Raw genomic sequence first — 20409 nt, 5'->3', positions numbered from 1 at the left:
CGAGAAACAGCTTAAGTATTCTTTGAAAGCATGCGTCATCAGCCTCTGGAAGGTTGCGGGAGCATTGGTTAGACCAAAAGGCATAACTCGATAAGCATAAATTCCCCACTCCGTTGCAAAAGCTGTTTTATGTTGATCTTCCAGTGCTATGGCTAGCTGGTTATATCCTGAAAAACCATCAAGAAAGGAGTATGCTGTTTTCCCTGATACACGCTCTAGAACATGATCAGTTATCGGCAGGGGATAATTGTCCCTGATTGTTGCAGCATTCACTTTCTTTAAGTTGACACACACTCGGAGTTTTCCGTTCTTCTTAGGTACTACCACAATCGGAGATACCCAATCAGTGTGTTCAATCTCGTATATGAATTCAGCTTCCATTAGCTTATCTATCTCTTCCTTGATTCGCTTAGCAAAAGTATCATTATATGTGTATGGTCTCTGTCTGCTAGGCTTTGCGTCTTGTTTCAGTGGGATTGAGTGTTGGCATATCGATGGGTCAACTCCCTTTAAGTCCTTATAAGACCATGCAAACACATCCCTATACTCTCTGAGAAGACTCAAAAGTCTCTCTTCCTCGCTTGGGACAAATCTGTGGCTATGTACACCGGTCTAGGCGTCTCACCTGGAGCTGCTAAATCAATTTTTTTTGCATCCTCCGGTCCGTCATAAGATTCGTTCTCCTTCCTCTCTCGAATAGGTGGGGTTAATATCACCTTCCTATCCTCTATTGTGAATTTCCTATAGTGAGAGGGAACATCCATGTTTTCCTTGATTTTGACGTTTTCGTCCTCTCCACTCTCAATTTCTGTCGTCCAAACTTCCTTCAGAGTTTTCTTGAGCTCTCTGTACTTGTTTCTACGTTCTAACTTGGACTCCGTGTGTTCTCTGTTGCGCTTGTTCTTTTCTGATTTTTCTGTTTAGTTTTCGTTCCATTATTTTGAACTTGATTTCTTGAGCCTCTTTTGTCTTTTCGTAAGCTCTTTTGATCACTGCCTCTCATTCTTCCAGAAATCTTATCCTTAACACAATCTTCAGCCTTTACTAGCATTAGGAATTGATTTTTCCTCTTATTCTAGGCATCGGATTGGTTCTAACCCCTTTTGTTTTTTTCTTTGCTCTATAGTGTTTCTGGCGTTGTTTAGTTTGGTTCGGAAAATCATAAAATCGGACATCCGTTATAGTTTCTTCGTTTCCGCTTGAATTGTCCGTTGACTCGTTGTCTGCTTCATTTCCCCACTCTGGATGATTGGGAATGTCGTGAAACACCTCTTCTTCATCTTCCTTTTCCAGTGTATCGTTCTTTTCAGTTTCTTTTTCGAGTACAGTTCTCAACATGAAATACGGAACCACGTCGTACCCGTCCTTGTCGCAAAATTTCGTTGTGGGACCATCCGGAATTGCACAAACATCTAGGGTTGCTAGAATGTGTGTCCATTCTAATGGTTCAAACGTGTCCTCTGGAAAGGGTTCTCCTACATAAGTTTCGTCTTCGATAGCCCTTTCTAAAACACATTCTTCTCGTTTCAGACTTCCACATTTCGAAGCTCCACACATCCATAACTCCTTGGGTTTACCTAACCAAGCTGGAAATTCGGATCCCGCCAAAGTAGCTGAATCAAACTCCTCTACCGGTGTTCGGTTCACATCTTTGTAGCTATGGTCTTTCAGGTTCACACGTGTAGTGGTTTCCATATTTCTCAGGTATATGTGATCGTAGCCCCAATCCTGGACCATTTTCAACTGTCTCATGAATGGTCTTCCCAGTATGATATCATAGTTATTCTCCTTGCCAAAATCGACAATAGCAAAAGTATGTTCGTATTCAATGCCGCAAGAAGTCACTACAACTTTCTCTAATAACCCCATAGGTTTCTCCATGTGTCCATCTGCTAATTGGAGTTTCAACCTAGTCTTCCTTATTGCTGGTTTCCCCCATTTTTTCCAGATTTCTTTTGTAGCAATGGCTACCCCAGCTCCGCTGTCTAGTATTGCCATTGTGTTCACTCCTTGGAATTCAACTGGTAAGGTTGTATTCCCCTCTTCACCTTCGCAATACTCTCCGACCTTGTTTAAGGGTACAGCTTAGCGTTCTTTTGTGGCTTGCTCAGCTCCTCAATGCTCTCTTGCAATCTCGATGTTGGATCTTTTATCCCGAATTTCTCCAAGCATTTTCCTACAGTGGTCCACATATGTGGTCTTAGCCTCAAAAGCTCAGCTAGAGTGATAGTGCATGTCACTGGTGTTGACAAAATCTCTATCAATCCTTGCGAGTCCATGACTTTTTCTGATGAGATTTTTCGTGAGGGAAGTGCTCTAATCTCGGATTTTGCTTCATACTCTCCTAAGTATGAAGGTAAGGTTTTCAGTGAATGAGGTTTGCTCTCCATTGTTCTAACAGAGCCCCCATCTCCCCAGTAAGATTGCAGATCCAAGTCCACTTGAGATCCTGCCTCAAATTCCACTATGGGAGGATTCCTGATGTCCTTTTCCCAATTTGTCTGATTAGCTTGGCAACTTAGCTCGTTTGCAAAGTTTGCCTCTCTCACTTGTTTCCAAAATTCATTGTAATCCTCATCTCTTCCGTAAGACCTCTGTATGACTGGATGAAAACTCTCTATCTCCTGATCGGTTGTGTTCAATACTATGCGGTCATCCTTTTGTGTATTTTCAGGCTTTTGTGCACTGGGAGTCTTTTCAGCTACCCGTGAAACGATAGTCTCTTGCTGAATTGGGTTTTCCTTCCCACAATTCATTGTTTCTTTTGGTGGTTCTAATAAGGCTTGTGCAGTCTCGATCATTCTCTGGCACATTTCAAGTCTCTGCTTTTCCAATTCCGCGTTTGGGTATGTCATCCACCTCTGTTCTTGTGTTTGGTTGTTCTTTAACCTAGCTTCGTAAGCTCTCATCAGTGCGTCCAATGGTTCGTGTACTTTGTCGACTAGCACTGATCCCCCTGAGCTTAAGCTCGTTGTTTCTTTGATACTCTTTTGTTTCGTTCTTTCCGGGCTCATCTCTCGTTTCCCGTTTTGACTCTCAAGTTTTTCTAATCTAGCTTTAGTTTGCTTTAGTTCCTCAGCTAGAATAGCGTCTTCACGTTCTTTTCTCAACTTCATGCGTGCTTTTCTAGCTTTCCATGTGTTTTTCTGACTCCGCGGTCCTTGACTAACCACTTCAGTCGCTAACTTTCCATTCTCAGGTTCTCTAGTGGTTTTCTTAGCTTGAGCTCTAGTAACAACTTGCGTTGGTATCAGAGTTTCATTTTCAGACCCACTGCTGGTAGGAATAGTTTCTAGCATATTCAATGTCGTCTTTTGCACTTTGTTTGGATTCTTTGAACAATCCTCAATGAAGTGAGTAACCCCACACTCAGTGCAATAAGCGTTAATTCTAATGATTTCCGTATGTGGGCAAACATTCATCAGATGGTCACCTCCACACTTGTAACAGGGTCCTAGTGCTGGTCTTGGTCCCATTTGATTCGTCCTTTGTGGATAGGATGGTCTTTGTCCTGTTAACCCTCCATGAGCTATGAACATCAATGTTCTTGCGTCCAAATTGTATCTCTCTTCATCAGAAGCACTTGTAATTGTTGGTATTCCAACATTCCCCATCATGCCCCATGGTTCTGGTTGTTTTGGTTCTTCTGGTGGGTAATACACTGTCGGAGACATGTGTGCACCGATTCTTCATAATAGGCTTGAACAGGCACTAAGGCTTGTTCTTCCTGATTCTCTAAGGTTGGTGCATATCTAATGCCCACTGGTCTTGCTCCTGGTAAAGGTGGTTGTTGTCCCAATACCGGTTGCGGTCTTTCTATCCCCATAGGTCCTGGTACATTTCCCGTTGGGTATCGAGGTACTGGATGTATCTGAGGTGGTGCTAATTGAGCAGGAGGTGCATACTGGCGCTCCCTTACATACCCTTTGTTGTAATAACACTCCTCTGTTGGATGATTTGTCCATTTTTGTTCAATAGCACACCATTTCAGTGTTTTTGGCAATGGTTTTTGGTATGGTGCCATCCTTTTTAGAGCATCTTCTATCATTTGCTCTACATTTGGCATGGTTGTTGTTTGAACATTCTTTTTAGTGGTAGTCTCGCTCGCTACGGAGGAGAGCTACTGGATGCAAAATCTGTATCCGCTGACACCTCTCCATAAACCGTACAGTTATCCACTAAGTACAATGCCTCTCTCGTTACTTGCTCGAAACTTGTACAAGCTTTCAAGTGCAAGTCCTTCTTGAGAGTGTCGTTCCTCAGTCCCTCAATAAAGAGAACAGATAGTCTGTCATCTTGTGGTCGTTCACGTACTGGACATCTCTCAATGTATTGTTTGAAGCGAAGTGAAGCTTCCTTCACTTTTTCGTGTTCTCTCTGTTTAAAAGCATATATTTGTGAGACCGTATTGTGCTTAATCCCTCGTTTTGAGAATTCCTCAGCAAACTCTCTTAGCAAATGGTCAATGTCATGGAATCCCCCAATGTTCATTGGTTGAAACCATGTCAATGCAGTACCTTCTAGAGTAAGACCAAATCCCTCGTATTGTGTATGGAAATCTGTTATCTGCTCAGCTCTTAAGACTTGCTTAAAGAGTGACACATGTGCATACGGATCTCCTGAACCACCATACTTCTTTGGCATACACTTGGCTACTTGAGATGGTCTCATACGTCTATGATCTGCTACCAATCTCATTGCTCCTGTGTCTCGGCTAAAGCTTTCTCTAGCATCATGGACTTCATGGGTTACCCTTGTCGGTTCCCCGCCCTGAATCTACTACTAGGAGGTAAATGTGATGGTTCCGCTTCAAACCTTGGACCTGGAGTGGTATAGGTGGGGATTGGAACTGCACTACCTCGATTCGTCTCCATTGACTCTCTGGAATGTAATGATCCCATTGGTCCGAGCTTCGAGTCCCAAGGTTGACTGAAAGAGTCAGCAACCTGAGTTCTTTGTCCTCCTGTTGTCATTGAGTTTTGCACTCCATTTGTTGGTGCTGGTCTATGTGAGCTAGAAGTAACATAATACTGATGTAGTGGTCCCCCAAAGTATGTATATCCTTCTAATTCTTTCTTGCCCATTGTTGAGTATTGCCTGCCATACTTATCGTAAGCGGCAATTTTCACTTCCGATCCCTCTGTGTAGGTAAAGACATAGAGTCTTTTTTGGTCTGTCAACTCTCCGGTGTAGGGTTCTTCACATCTATAATAGAGATCTTGCTCCCCATTATTATATTTGTACAGCCCCACATAGATGTTATCAGTGTTGATCCTTGTAGTTTCATTCTCTCTTCTTAACCTCGCATTAGGGAAGTTCATTATTGGTGCTTTCTCCTCGAGTTCTTCATCTATTTTGGCTTTGGTGCCCATCAATCCCCACTTGTCCACAATGTTAGGGTTTAGGACTACCAAGTACATGGTACCCTTGTCATCTAGATATCTATCTCCGCTATAGCTCACAGGCACTAAGTCCTTGAACTCACTAGGTCTATCTTCTATCTTTACACAATAGCGGTCCATTCCATCTTTGTAGATCTTGGCACCTTGCTCATTGTCGTACTGGTATTTTATGAACAATAGCTTCATGGTGGCGGAAGGGTTTGATGATCCTGCTGCCATATTTTCTCTGTTGTTCAGGTTCAAGTGTTCGGTGAAAATCTCGTAAGATCTCTCCGAAGAAGTATCAGAGACACTTCCTTCAAAGATCGGCTCTAATGGTTGCACCCAACTTTGGTTTACACTTCCCTCGGTTGATATGACACTTGCTGGTTCCCCTTGTTTTGGTTGATTATTCCGGAGATTCCTGCCCGATCTCAAATTCATCAATTCCCCTAAAGGACTGTAGCTTTTCCGTCTCGGCAATTTGTTTTCCCCAAGTTTTTGTGGTCAGAATTGATCCAAACTGACTGATACTTGGTCAATTGTTTAATCTTGTCAGTTGGACAACTTCTGTTTCATCAAGTGAGAATTTTGTTGCAGTTATGCTGAAAAAGACATTATACGCGTATGATGTCTTTTTTCACAGATTTTGACTATTTTGGTTATGCTCACTCTCAGTGACCCCTTTATGCTCTGTTCACTCACAAAATTCAGTTTGAACTCTGTTTGAGCAAGTTATGGCTAATTTAGGCTTTTCTTGGCAATTTTCCGCTTTTGACTTGTTTTTTGGGTCAATTGTGATCCAAATGGGATGAAACTTGAAATATAACCTCTAGACAGCTATTACAATGGATCTGTGTTAGCAAAGTATCAAAATATGTCCAAAATTAGGTGAAAGACATCATACGCGTATGATGTCTTTTTCATCAATTTGGGTCCAAACTTGATATTTATGCTTTCTACAGTGTTTGTAACAATCTTGTCAGGTCAGATTTCAAAAATAAGTAGTGGAAGTGCCAAAAGACATTATACGCGTATGATGTCTTTTGTCCCAGATTTTGACTATTTTTGGTTTTAAGCCTTCTCCAATGTTTATAATTGAGTTTCAAGTGTTTTTGTCAGGTTTGAATGTAAAAACAAGATTTGAATCCAAAATTTCCTATTCTTTGCGTTTCTTGGACTCCGACTTGTCTTTTTGGGTTTCTTTGAGTGTTAATGCTCTTGTTTTAAGTTGATCTTAGGGTAAAACCCCCCTTCTAAACACTCTGGCAATGTCAAATTTTCAATTTTAGGCTCTGTTTAGGTCCTAAGACATCATACGCGTATGATGTCTAAAGTTGCAGATTTCCAGTTTTTCAGCACAGAACTCTTCCAATAGCTCTTTTAAGTGCTCAGCAACAATCAGTTACACAGAAAATTTTTCTGAACTTTGTTTATTGCATATTTCACTATCAAAGCGACTTTTTCAGTGATCTAACATGCAATCAAACACATCAAGCAAATAGAACACCAATTATAGCTCTAGATCAGGATCAAATCAGGCCCTACCTAAGCTACTTCTAATCATAAAATGGATTTTTTGCAATTGAAAATATAAAGAGATTTACTACCACACAAGGAGTAGCAAATGCTTTTTATGTCAACAACCACTTAAACACCATAAAAACAATCTAATCTAAGCTAAACTAAAAATACTGTCAACACGGAAGACCCAGGAATACCCCACTTCCTAGTATCTCTCGAGACCTTCGGAGTCCACCACTCCTAGATCTTTTCTAACTAAAGTATACAAAGTAGTTTATACGACTCACCTCGTAGGATTAGTCTAAGGTCACCTACTTAGGGCTCTCGTCCCCGGCAGCGGCGCCAAATGTTAAGGCGGTTACGCCGCTAGCGAAAGCTAAATAGCGAGAACTCAACCAACAACAGAATTTGTCAGACGAGGACGGAGCTTGACCCGCAGGCGCATGGAAACAACTAGGTGGGTGTCAAATCACCTACTCGACCTTCTAATGACAATCACTACTAAGGAAATCAAATCTAAGTTCTAAAATACGCAAGTGACTGAAATCCGTACTACGAACGAATGCTATACGAAACAGGATCTAGAATCATCGAATCGATCTCAAACTCAAGGGGAAGTCTATACACTAGGTAAGAACAACACCCTAAAGACTTGAACTGCAAAATCAACTTATAACCACTCCGTGCGGTAAACGCGTATGAAGACATGCCGAAAAATACAGGTGACCGAAACTTGACCCCGATGGTACGAATGTGTAGCTCTACTTGTTGTGGTTCTATAGATATGCTGCACGCTCTATTCCGACACACGAGTTGGAAGAAAACTCACACCGAAGCTCGTAGGAACTTACCACACGTAGAAGCCGATAGTGCGCACTCTTGGTATCTGTGCGTAGCTCTCGCCGTTGCTAACACAATGGCGGTGTCGCTTCTCCAATGGCGGCCCCGTAGCTCGCGTAGCAAGAAGATAAGACTCTCTCTCTCTCTCTCTCTCTCAGACACAGTCACAGCGCTCAAAAAACTCACTTTGATTAATAATTGAATCCTCCCTTTAGGTTACAAAACTTTGGCTTATATACCTTAGCCTTGGAGGTGAGAACATCTCTAATTATTTACATCAGCAGGTGAAATTACGTCGGGATTACAAGCTGGAAACTCAATTGAGTCCCGTTACTTAATGAATGGCTCAAATCAAAATTAATGTCGAAAAGACATTTATTACAATCAATGGTTACAAAATGATGGGTGTGAGAAAAAATGCGGGTGTGATCCTCTCCTGGCTCAACACCCCTTGGTCCTTTGTTCGCCCAACTTGACTTGCACTTGTCCTCTTTGAACTCCTTCTCTCTCCTTGCTTGCCATGGGACATGCCCCTTGAATTGCTTTGGACTTCTCTCTCTCTCTCTCTCTCTCTCTCTCTCTCTCTCTCTCTTCTCTCTCTCTCTCTCTCTCTCTCTCTCTCTCTCTCTTGATCCACTGCTTGCCACCTGTCAGTGGACCCTCCCCTAGGCATTAGAGACATCGCTAATGGGGGGGGGGGGGGGGGGGTGACTTACACTTCAAAAAAGGGGGACGCCGACGCATGTGAATTGCCCCATCTTGGGCGCACCAATTGCCAACTCATCACTGCACACCCGCCTACCTAGAGCCACCGGACGTCGCCAGGCGCCAGTGCACCTCCAACTCAGGACAAAACGGCCACGACCCACCCCTGACGCCATTGCGCAGAGCGGCCGGCCAACCATCCATAGCCATGCACGTAGGGAGATCTCCCTTCTCCCTTCACACTCTCAATGAAGCACCCTTGTTTGGCCTTTATACCATGAGACCTGTGGCCTTGTGATTGCATATGGGACAATGCCGTCCATGTGGCAGCTCTTGGCTCACCAAGCCTTTAAAAAAATTTCAAAAACACTCTTATAAAACCCCAATTTTTTCGCTTGCTTTCCCTAGCATGCCAACTGTCACCTGACGATCCGATTGCCAAGCCAAAAACCTGGCCCCAAGCTCATTGTGCCAACTTCAACTCATCCGACCTTGCGCACTCCAAGACTCCCCCAGATCCCGAACCGAGGCCGCAAAAACGTGAAGATCCATCTGTAGCCAATTCCGAGGAAATGCACCCAACTTTCCGACTAATCTTTTTGCTTCGATCTCCGTTTGATGTGCAATCAACTCCTGCTAGTTCCACACATCGCATAGCACCTTCTCAAACTCTGTTGCAACACAAAAACTAAAGATGGCATGGCTCCCCATGTAGTCAGGTGGGCACTAACCTAACCCTCGATAAAACTTCAACTGGCCATAACTCGCCATTCGTAGCTCCAATCTGCAATTTGAAAAGACGGGTAGGCTCCATAAATCAAGCACTATGCACCTACACACTGACATCCACTTGGACCACCTGTCCCCAGCTGCCCTATCTGGCAAGAATCTGCAACGCACTGAACCGTCAAACTCCAATATCTTGGGCTCCGTAGCTCGGTTTTGATGAGCAGTCTGGACTTGCTCCTTCAACACTTCAATCACTACATTCTTGGACCCAAAGACTGCACCTTGAACCTCCTCATCAAGCACATCGGCTTGCCCCGTTCCCTGCTCTTCTTGCACATGGGCTACTACCATATTAATCAAACACATAATAAGGCAGCTTTACCTTTATCAACTTAGGTTCATCAAACTCCGTATCCTTGTCATAGGATGTGGACTCCTCCGCTCTATTATCCTTGCTTGTCTCCCAGCAACTCGAGTTTGTATCATCATAATCACTGACATCATACACCGACTCCGTATCTACATCTTCATTTGCTTGCTTGTCCACAAAAGCTTGACCATCACCAAGACTTTGCTCACTTTCTTCATCAACTTTTGAACCCTCGGTATCTGCAACCTGATTGCATTCTGCTACCTTTTCATGCAAACCTTCCACAAGAACAGGCTTTACCTCTTCAATCTGCATTGGAATCTCAACATTTGCTATCGCTTTTACACCTTGGTTTGCTTCAACATAGAGCTTCTCTTTGTTGACAAGCTCATCCATCTTCGGCACATGAACAATTGGAAATCTCCAAGGAACATAAGCAACCATAGGCCTTACCTCAACAGGTTCCACACTTCGAACACTTGGAACCACCTTTGGTCGGACCAAAGAACACTTTGCAACCTCCACAACAGGCACATAATCTGCTGGTTTCAACACGCCCAATTCCAGCTTTTGCTTCACCTTTCTGCTCTTCATCTTTGCCAGATACACCATGTGTTTATAGGTACCCGCACCGTCCTCCACCTTTTCTCTAATCTTCGGATGCAACATCTTTGATAGCTTCAAATATTGATTGCTTTTTACCCCAATAGCAACCTCTAACTGATTCCAACAAGCTTCAAACTGCTCAATGAAAATAGAGAAATCCTTAATTACATCCTGGCGTTCCACCTTCAGCCTTGCGCCAACTTCCTCTGCAATAATCACCTCTTGAAATCGCTCCAAAAATTGCTTTAAACCATCAAACCACACCTTGGCTCATCCTTGCATCAATAGCGGCACTGTCTGAAGCTTTTTCACATCCCTCAACATATGCATCGACAACAGTCATAACTCGAAATCTGCTAACCAATCCTCGGGATCTTCAACACCCGTAAATATGGGGCCAAAACATGGCTCCACCATCTTTGCCAGCTTCAAATCCGACCATTGAACACGTTCGACCATGAGCCAATCGCTTTGTCGGCTAAAAAAACACCGCTTCAAACCTCAAATCGGAGTATTAGACAGCTCCTCAGTGGGGGCACCAAAAGATGGAGAGAGGGAAAGGGGAAGACACCGAGCACACAACACAATGCCTCGGTAAAGCCCAAGGTATACACATCGCCTCAATCCACTAAAGTTCACCTTCAAAACTCGAACTACCCACAAGCAAACCACCGCCTGCATACCACCATACACACACACTCCTTGCAGTGCACCAAACAAATCCGATCACTCTGCTCTGCTCAATTCACAGCCTTTCACAACCACACAGCCTCTCTCTATCTCTCTTTGCATGACAAACCTCGGGGGGGGGGGGGGGGGGGGGGGGGGGGGGGGGCACACATGCCGACACACACCTAGAAACACACACACAAGTAGAGAAGAGAAGGGAGAAGGGGGAGTGACGCCAAGGAGACAGCAATGAATGGACTTCTTGCATATACAACCATGTACAATAAACACCATGCCGGCACCAACCTTGGCAAAGAAAAACAATGGCCCAAAAGCCCACATTGGCCAAAGTCCCAATGGCCAAAAAACTTACTGACAAAAGGCCCCTATGGCTCCCCAAAAAAATGTAAGGGAAAAAGCCCCAAAAAATTAACGTTTCATCATCTTATAGGGGTAGCCTAAGTCCAAAAAAAAGAAAAAAATGTGATTCTCTTGCTTGTGCAGTTTTCTTTGAGCTCCTTTTAGCATTTTCCTTGCATTGCTAGCACTTGGAATTGTCCACTTTCGGCAACCATTGCATGATGCACACCCCTTGGTCCTTTGTCCGCCCAACTTGACTTGCACTTGCCCTCTTTGAACTCCTTCTCTCTCCTTGCTTGCCACGGGACATGCCCCTTGAATTGCTTTGGACTTCTCTCTCTCTCTCTCTCTCTCTCTCTCTCCACTGCTTGCCACTTGTTGCGGGACCCCTCCCCTAGGCATTAGCAACATCGCTATTGGGGGGGGGGGGGGGGGGGGGGGGGGGGGGGGGGGGTGGTGAACTGGGGGCAATTGATGTCATCACTGCACACTCTAGAGCCATCGAACGTCGCTAGGTGCCAGTGCGCCTCCAACGCAGGACAAAACCGCTGCAACCCAGCCCTGAAGACATTGCGGAGAGAGGCCGGCTAACCATTTATAGCCATGCACAGAGGGAGAGATCCCTTCTCCCTTCACACTCTCAATGAAGCGCCCTTGTTTGGCCTTTATACCATGAGACCTGCGGCCCCATCATTGCATATGGGACAACACGTGGCAGCTCTTGGCTCACCAAGCCTTTGAAAAATTTCAAAAACACTCTTATAAAATCCCATTTTTTTCTCTTGCTTTCCCTAGCATGCCAACTGTCACCCGACGGTCCGATTGCCAAGCCAAAAACCCGGCCGCAAGCTCATTGTGCGAACTTTGAACTCATCCGACATTGCCGCACTCCAAGACTCCCCAAGACCCTGAACCGAGGCCGCAAAAACGTGAAGATCCATATGTAGCCAATTCCAAGCAAATGCACCCAACTTTTTGCGTGTTGTAACTTTTTGTTTCGGTCTGCATTTGATGTGGAGTCAACTCCTGCTAGTTCCACACATCACATATCACCTTCTCAAACTCTGTCGCAACCCAAAAAACACCAGATGGCAGGACTCCCCATGTACTCAGTGGGCACCAACCTAGTCCTCGGTAAAACTTCATCTGGCCATAACTCGCCATCTGTAGCTCCAATCTGCAATTTGAAAAGATGGGTAGGGTCCATAAATTAAGCACTATGAACCTACACATTGACATCCACTTGGACCACCTGTCCCCAGTTGCCCTATCCGGTAAGAATTACCAACACACTGAACCTTCAAACTTCAATATCTTGGGCTCCATAGCTCGGTTTGATGAGCCGTCTAGACCTGCTCCTTCAGCACTTCAAGCTCTACATTCTTGGACCCAAAGACTGCACCTTGAACCTCCTTCACCTTCTCTCCAAATTAGCCCATTCTGGAGTCTTTCTTGGCCTATAAACCGCATCAGCCATACATATCCGCTGCCACCTATCCGCCCATGAGCTTTTTGCCTGCTCAAACCCTTTTCCATGCACCTGCTAGCCTGCACATACCTGCCTATACATCTTCTATGGTCGACAAACTTTGGCTGTACCACCATCATATAGTACTCCCCCTTGGTAGCACCCCTACAGGCATAGGTAAACCCGATCATGGAATAGTTAATAACTTGCACTCATGAAGTAATATCGGAGATCTAATACATTTATCATCAATTATAATCAAGATTTCTAGTTTTTCTAAGTGGGTTTTCTCATTTGATGAATCTATATAGCTGTTCCCCAAGGAGCTTAGGGTCCAAAATTTTGACTTTACAGTGGGCAGCAAGCTGTTTTTTGACGATAACTCTCACGTGCGTGATTTTCACGTGACACTGAAGAGAGGAAATTTTCTAAATGATGTGTTTTATCTCTGCTTTTAAGGGTTTGGCTTGATTCATAACGGTTTGTGAGATATGACCAAAACAGTGTTCCTATCACTTACGTGACGTTGGTGCAGCCAAAGTTGGTCCGAGCTAGGAAGTGGTCTATGCCAGGTAGAGGTTGCAGGCAAGTGCAATGCAGAAGGCTAGAGCAGGTACCAAGGTCCTGGGTAGCCAAGAGGTAGCGGAAAAGTATGCTCAATGCGTAATTTTAGGCCAAGGAGGCTCAAAGAGGGCTCAGTTAGGGTAGCAGATGAAGGTGTCCAAAGTGCTCTATTAGTGTCGTGAAATGTGGTGTTCAGTGTGCTCTAGAAGCTGGTCCAAACGGCTCGTCAAAAAGAGCCACGGTGCGCAAGATATTGTAGTTCAAAGATGGAAGGTGTTGAAGATCCCTGACGGGTAGGGCAGCTGGGAATAGTTGGCCTAGGTGGGTGTCAGTGGATACATGTGTAGTGCTTAAGTTGTGGAGCATGCCGATCTTCTCGGATCGAGAATTGGAGATGTGGATGGAAAGTTATGGGCAGGTCGAGATTTGACGGGGGCCCGTTTTGAGGCGGTGGGGCCGAATTGGGAGAGGCACCATCTGGCATTTTCATGAGCTCGCCAGGTGTTTGGTGCATAGTATGCAGTTGTGATGCTAGCAAGAAGTGACGGCACATGGATCAGAGTCCGGAGCACGGAGATATGTTCGACCGAAGTTAGCAGTTTGTGGCAAACGTGAGGAGTCAGATGCTTTTTTCCCGGTTTGGGGTGCACTGATCGAGGTCGGGTTAGAGTCTCCTTGTGGGGTCAGTATGTGAGCTTGAAGATTGGAATGCAGGGTTTCGGTCAGGTTCGACAGCCGGTGCATAAGACAATTGAGCAGGATATGGCAGAGCATGCAATGCAAGCAAAAAAAGGTTTTTTTAAAGTTAAAATGGGGAGTTTTTTGAGGAAGTTGGAAGCCTTCAAAGGGGCGAACTCCAAGAGGGTGCCACGTGGTGGGCATCATGGTCCCATATGCACAGCAAGGCCTCAATGAGGTGCAGTTTATAGCCGTGGCCAAGAGCTCCCATTAGAACACAAAGGGGGGAGAGAGGGGAGCTCCCTCACCCCATGGGTGATGGCGTAGCCCTGTCGGGCGCTGTGCAGGCGGCCTTGGCGGGCGATGCACACGTTTTGGCTAGGAGGGGCGGCGTGGTGGAACGCCCGCGTGAGGAAGAGCGGTGGCCGAGAGCCATTATGCAGTGATGATGTGGCACACTCGGTGGGGGCTCGTTCCGGCGGCCTAGTAGGCCCCATTTTGGAAAGAAATAGGAGGGAGGCATTAGCGACCTCGCTAATGCCCCCCCTCCCATGAGATAGAGGACAGTCCCGTAGGGATGAGGAAATGGGCAGAGTGGTCGGGAGATTAAATGCAAAGCAAAGGGTAGCTTCAAGGCCGGACAAGCCAAGACAAAGAGAGCCGGCGGACCAGAAGAAAGCAAAGGAGGAAAGAGCAAAGACCAAGCAAGGACAAGCCAAGGCAAGGGCAAGGTGGAAGCCAGACCAAAGGGAAGGAGGAGAGAGAAATAGAGAGAGAGAAAGCGGGTGTGAGCCGGATAGAAGTGGCCAAAGGGGCAGTGTAAGATTTGAGTAGCCCAGAGGGGTAAAAAAATGAAGAAAAAAAAGGAAAAAAAAAGAAGAAGCCTAGGGGGCAATGCCCCCCCCCCCCCCCCCCCCCCCCCCCCCCCCCAAGTTCAAAGAGAGCAAGAGAAATCAGAGAGAAGCAAAGCGGCTACCCCTTCCAAGAGATAGCAAATTAGGGTACCAAATGGACCAGTTGAAGTATAGTTTCCAAAGTCGAAAGCTCCCCTATAAAAGTCAAATTTTAATCAAATTAAGGGCTTTTTTTGTGCTGTTTGAAGCCTACAAAGCGGAGTTCTATGATAGATCAACCCCTTTGTAAATTTTTCTTGAAAATGGCCATGGTGATGGAAATGCAAACCAATGTACATGCCTTTTGAAGTTCAATCAAGCCATTGTTGCCCCCTATTGCTATTGTTTCCCCTCCCCCCCTTCTCTTTCTCCCTGCTTTCATGTTTCCCCCGGTGTCGGCAGTGTCGATGTGTGTGCCCCCCCGGACCGACGGTGTTTTGTGTAAGAGAGTGAGATTGCACGACGGTGAGCATGTGTAAGAGTGGAGACAGACCGTCGCAGCAGGTGTGCGTTGTGTGGTGGATTTGTGGAGTGTGTGAGAAATGGAAATTGAGCAGGCGGTGGTCTGCTAGTGTAAAGTGTTTTTGTGAAGGTGTTTTCCGAGAGGATATGGGTGCTGTGGATACCCTGAGCTATAGAGAGGCCCTTGTGTTTGTGCCGGGCGGGTTCCTCCATTCCCCGTCTCCATCTTTTGGTGCCCCCACGGAGGAGCACGCTGATTGCTCCCAGTTAATAGAAAAGAAGCGGTTTTTCGCATTGGAAGTCATGGCAACAAGAAGTTATGGACCGATTTCCATAGGCGAAGAGAGCCCTGACAAGTGGATGTCGCATTTCGAGCTGTATATGCTATCGTTGCGTATGCTGAATGAGGATAGCAAGATGCAGACTTTTCCTTTGGTGATGCATGGTAAAGCTAAAGTATGGTATGAAGCGTTGGAAGGTGAACCGAGGCAAACATGGCCGGCTCTACGAGCAAGGTTTCTTCACGACTTTCACAAAGAGGCATGCCCAATCAAGATGGATGCAAAGCTGAAGCCGCTTAAGCAAGATATAAGTGAAGAGTTCAATCTGTTTTTGGGTCATTTTGAAGAGTGCTGGGTAGAATTAGCGACAGCCATGCAATTGGCTAATGGAGACTACTTCAAGCTGGATAAGTTCATGGGGTGTCTGCATCCCAAGGTAGAAGAGATAGTCGATTTTGAGAGTCTAGAGAATTACAATGGTGCGGTAGCAATTGCACGATCAAAGAGCAGAAAGATAAAGAAGAAGATAGAGCAGGGTGTGTCAGGCTACGAGACAATGGCCCCTATTCAACCGTAGAGTTTGAGAGAAGCTATGCACGAAGAAAATCATGGAAACCGAGGTGTAGCTTTTGTGCCGCAACATTGGGTACGCACGGTGCAAGATTTGTCCGAGCAAATGCAAGAGTTGCGGCTCAGTGTGATGCATAGAGAACAGCCAAGAGGAGCAAGGGGCGGGGCAAGGCCGCCGCCAGGTAGGTGTTATAATTGCGGAGAAGAGGGGCACTATGCACCCGATTGTCCTCAACCATAGAGAGAGAGAGGAGGCATCTACCCGCTTTTTGGTAGAGGTCGAGGTCAAGGTCAGTTTAATGGTCCAAAAGAGAACAAGCGGTGGAGAATCCTGTGCAGCCAGCTCCGTCAAACGGAGGCGAGGTCCCAAGAGTGAATATTATCGGGGTGGATAAGCAGGATGTCGAGATTTTGGCCAATAAGAGAGCGAGAGTTGAGAGGGAGACATAGACAGAGCGGGAAACCAGAGCTCGTAAAGGTAAAGAGAAGGTGTATGAAGGTAGAGAGAAGCCTGAGCCTAGCAAAAGAAGGAGGCATTGCAAAATTAAACGAACGGATTTCCAGTTACGGCGTGACTATCCCGAGTACAATCTGGTAAGTGATGTTCAAAATCAAAAAGCAAACATTACTTTAGGTCAGCTATTAGCTTTAAATCCAAAGTTAAGGAGGCAGTGGTCCACAAGTGTTAGCACCAGGTTGCCAAGAGCCAAGGGGAATGTGCAAGCAATGCGAAATATGGATTTGAGGGTAGGTAACCCCACTGATGTTCTTCCTCTAGTGGATGCGATTATAGAAAAGAGGATGTAGGTCCAAGCCTACATAGACGGTGGAGCGTAGGTTTGTGTCATGACAGAAGCAGCCATGAAAGAGACAGGGGTCAAGGTAGTATTCAAGTCGAATGTGCGCATGAGGATGGCCAACCATACTAAGGCTAGATGTCTGGGTGTGGCTCAAGATGTGAAGGTCAAGGTGATGGGCATAGAGTGCCTGATAGACTTTTTTGTGATGAAGGCAAGAGATAATGCTTATCCAATCATTTTGGGTAGGCCATGGATTTTGGAAATAGGTGCTAAGCAATATTGGGAGAGAAAAGTGTTCACCTTGCCCGACAAAGAGACAGGAAGGCAGATTGTGCTTGATTTGAAGATCAAGGAGAGCAGTTCTCATCCTATGGCAGTTAAAGATGAGGGCAACATGGCGAGCTACGGGTACGAGACAGAGACGGGCTATGATGAAGGCTATACTAGCACATAGGAAGAGGAGAGCGAGGACGACATGATGAAGATAGATGCAAACTTATTCGGAGTCACCATAGATGACTCCCCACCTAAAGAATAAGGTATGCAGCCTCAAGCTCATGGTTTAAGCATAGAGGAGGTTTCAAGCATGTTAAGTGAAGATTTGACAAGGGGTGAAAAGAAGGGTTATGTTCAATTGTGTGAGTCCTATCCAAATTTTTTTGCGATGGAGTACAAGCATTTGCGTGGTGCAAAGGGGGTAGAGCACAAGATTGTTCTTAAGGAGGGACATAGGCCTAAAGAACAGAAGGTGAGAAGACTAGGGGAAATAAAAAAGGAGGCCCTTTGGCAGGAGATTAATAAGTTTCTGGATGCAGGCATCATATACCTTGTGAAAGAATTAGAGTGGGTCTCACCAGTGATCATAACCCCTAATAATGGGAAATGGAGAGTGTGTGTCGACTACAAACCACTGAATGCCGCGACCAAGAGAAATCACTATCCATTGCCATCTCAAGACAAAATTCTAAACCAGGTGGCTGGGCACGAGAGATACTTGATTATGGATGGTTTCTCGGGGTATTTTCAGATAGGGATTGCAATTGAAGACCAGTTGAAGACCACATTCATATCTCCATGGGGTTGTTTTGCTTACTGCAGAATGCTGTTCGCATTGGTGAATGCATATGCCACCTTCCAAGATTGGATGAACACGGTATTTGGTCCATACTTGGGCCGGTTTATCAAGGCCTTTATGGATGATATAGGTTGCTACAATTCAAGATTGGAGCAACTATCAAAGCTACAGTTATGCTTTCAAAGGCTTGATGAAGAAGGAGGTTAGTTGAACTCCAAGAAGTGTAAGCTATCACAGCCTTGAGCGCAGCTGTTGGGCCATGTGGTGTCGCAAAACGGTATAGAGGCTGATCCCAAAAAGGTAAAGGTGTTGGTGTTGATGGAGCCACCATAAGATGCTCAAGGTTTGGCTTTGTTTGTTTGTAAACTGAAGTATTTATCACGTTCTTTTGGATGTTATCGCAATATGTGCATCCTCTTCAAAAGAGAGCTCAGTAGGTGTACGGTTATGAGTGGGATGGGGAAGCTCAGGAAGCTTTTGATAGGGTTAAAGAAATTTTGTGTCAGTTGCCAGCGGTGTGTCCTCCCAATTGAGAGGAAGACTTCTATGTGTCTATGATAGTGGGCATAGTTGCTATTGGAGCGGTTCTACTGCAAAAGGTAGGGAGAAGCTACAAGCCGACATACTTCGAAAGCAGGGTGATTAGCCTAGGAGAGGCTACCTATACCAAGACAGAGCAATGGGTAATGGCTCTAGTCTTCGCTTGCAGAAAATTAAGGTGCATTTAATTGTGTGCAAGTATTTTGTGTTGATAGCTAATAATCTATTGCCTGAGGTGGTGCTACATTTGAAGCCAGGGAGAAGGATTATGAAGTGGGTGTTGGAGCTGCAAGAGTTCGATTTCGAGTTCAAGGTAGATCACACGAGTTGGTCTCACTTGGCAGACATTCTTGTCAGCAAGGCCGTCGGTTTGCCGGCCTATCCAAGAGTGGTGCGCGATGAAGCTAAGGAGGAGCCGGATTTGGAGGATGCTTTTACAATGTGGTTCGACGGAGTGTATCAAAGGGTAGTACAGAAAGTAGGAGGAGGTGTGGTTATACACGACCCACACGGTAAAGCTATATTCTTGAAGGTGTATGATCTAGAGGATGTCCACACCAATAACGAGGTGGAGTATCTCACTCTGCATCTGGATTTAAAGCAGTGTATAGAGTTTCACATTTCGAGATTGGTGGTGAAGGGAGATGTGTTGCTAGTCATCAAGCAACTGCTAGGCCAATGGGAGGTAAAGCGTGACTCATTGAAGCATTGGTTCTTTTCCATCAAAAAGATGCTAAAGTTTTTTGAAGAAGTCCAATTCAAGCATGTGAGAAGAGTGCAGAACCAAGAGGCAGATCAGTTAGCAAGTAGCCAAGTATAGGTGCATGTTGCAGGTTTATATGTGGCCCCAGCCACTTATGCAGGTAGCGAGACTCTAAAAGAGATTGAAGGGTTTTTGAATGCAGGGCAATGTTCAGAGAGTTTGTCCAAGCTACAAAGGAGAAGAGTGGTGCAAAAGGCCCACAAATTCACACTGGTAGGTGAAGATCTCATGAACTATGGACGTGACGGAGTGCTTAGAAGGGTGTGTACAAAGAAGAGATAGGAATGGTGTTGGAGCAATGCCACAAAGAAAGCGGACATCAGCACAAAGACCAGATTCTATTTTGAGTGCTTAGAGCAGGCTTTTGGTTGCCTTCCATCATGAAGGACATACATTACTGGTGCCAGATGTGCCATGAGTGTCACACTATAGGTGAAAGACGACTGATGGCGAAGTCACAAGGTGCCATCATCGCACAAAGTGCTTTCGAGAAATGGGGTTTGGATGCTATAGGTCCTCTCCCAAAGTCTACAAGCGAAAAAAAGTACGTGGTGGTATCCATTGACTACCTTACAAGATGGGTCGAGGCCAAAGGAGTGAATGAAGTAAATGCTAATGTAGTGGCTCAGTTTGTGTTCGATAACATCTTGCCGTTTTGGTGTTCCATGGGTGTTAGTTTTTGATAGGGGCAGGGGTTTAGAAGAAAACTCATGAGTGCATTGGTGGAAAAGTTAAAGATTCAGCATCGATTTTCCTCGTCCTATCACCCTGAATGCAATGGTCTAGTCGAAAGGGCTAATGGGCAAATCGTCAAGATGTTAACAAAGTACGTGTACAAGCAGGAAGCTGAGTGGGAAACAAATCTAGAGAAGTGTCTTTGGGTGTATAGGACATCCTATAACGTAGCTACAAATTTCACTCCATTCAAGCTAGTCTATGGTAAGGAGGCTGTGTTGTCGATGCATGCACAACTAGGTGCTTTGAAGGGCATGTGGCGTGTCAATGCCACTCGACAAGAGGTTCTACATGATTGGATAGCCAGTTTGGAGGCGTTGCAAATGGATAGAGAAGCAGCTGCCGACTACTATGTGAAGCAGAGAGAGAAGCGGGTTGCTAAGTTCAATCAGAACC

Source organism: Adiantum capillus-veneris, chromosome 5, assembly GCF_014529385.1.
Source record: "Adiantum capillus-veneris isolate H3 chromosome 5, ASM1452938v2, whole genome shotgun sequence".
In the NCBI taxonomy this organism is placed as follows: Eukaryota; Viridiplantae; Streptophyta; class Polypodiopsida; order Polypodiales; family Pteridaceae; genus Adiantum; species Adiantum capillus-veneris.
This window is presented reverse-complemented; position numbering follows the sequence as displayed.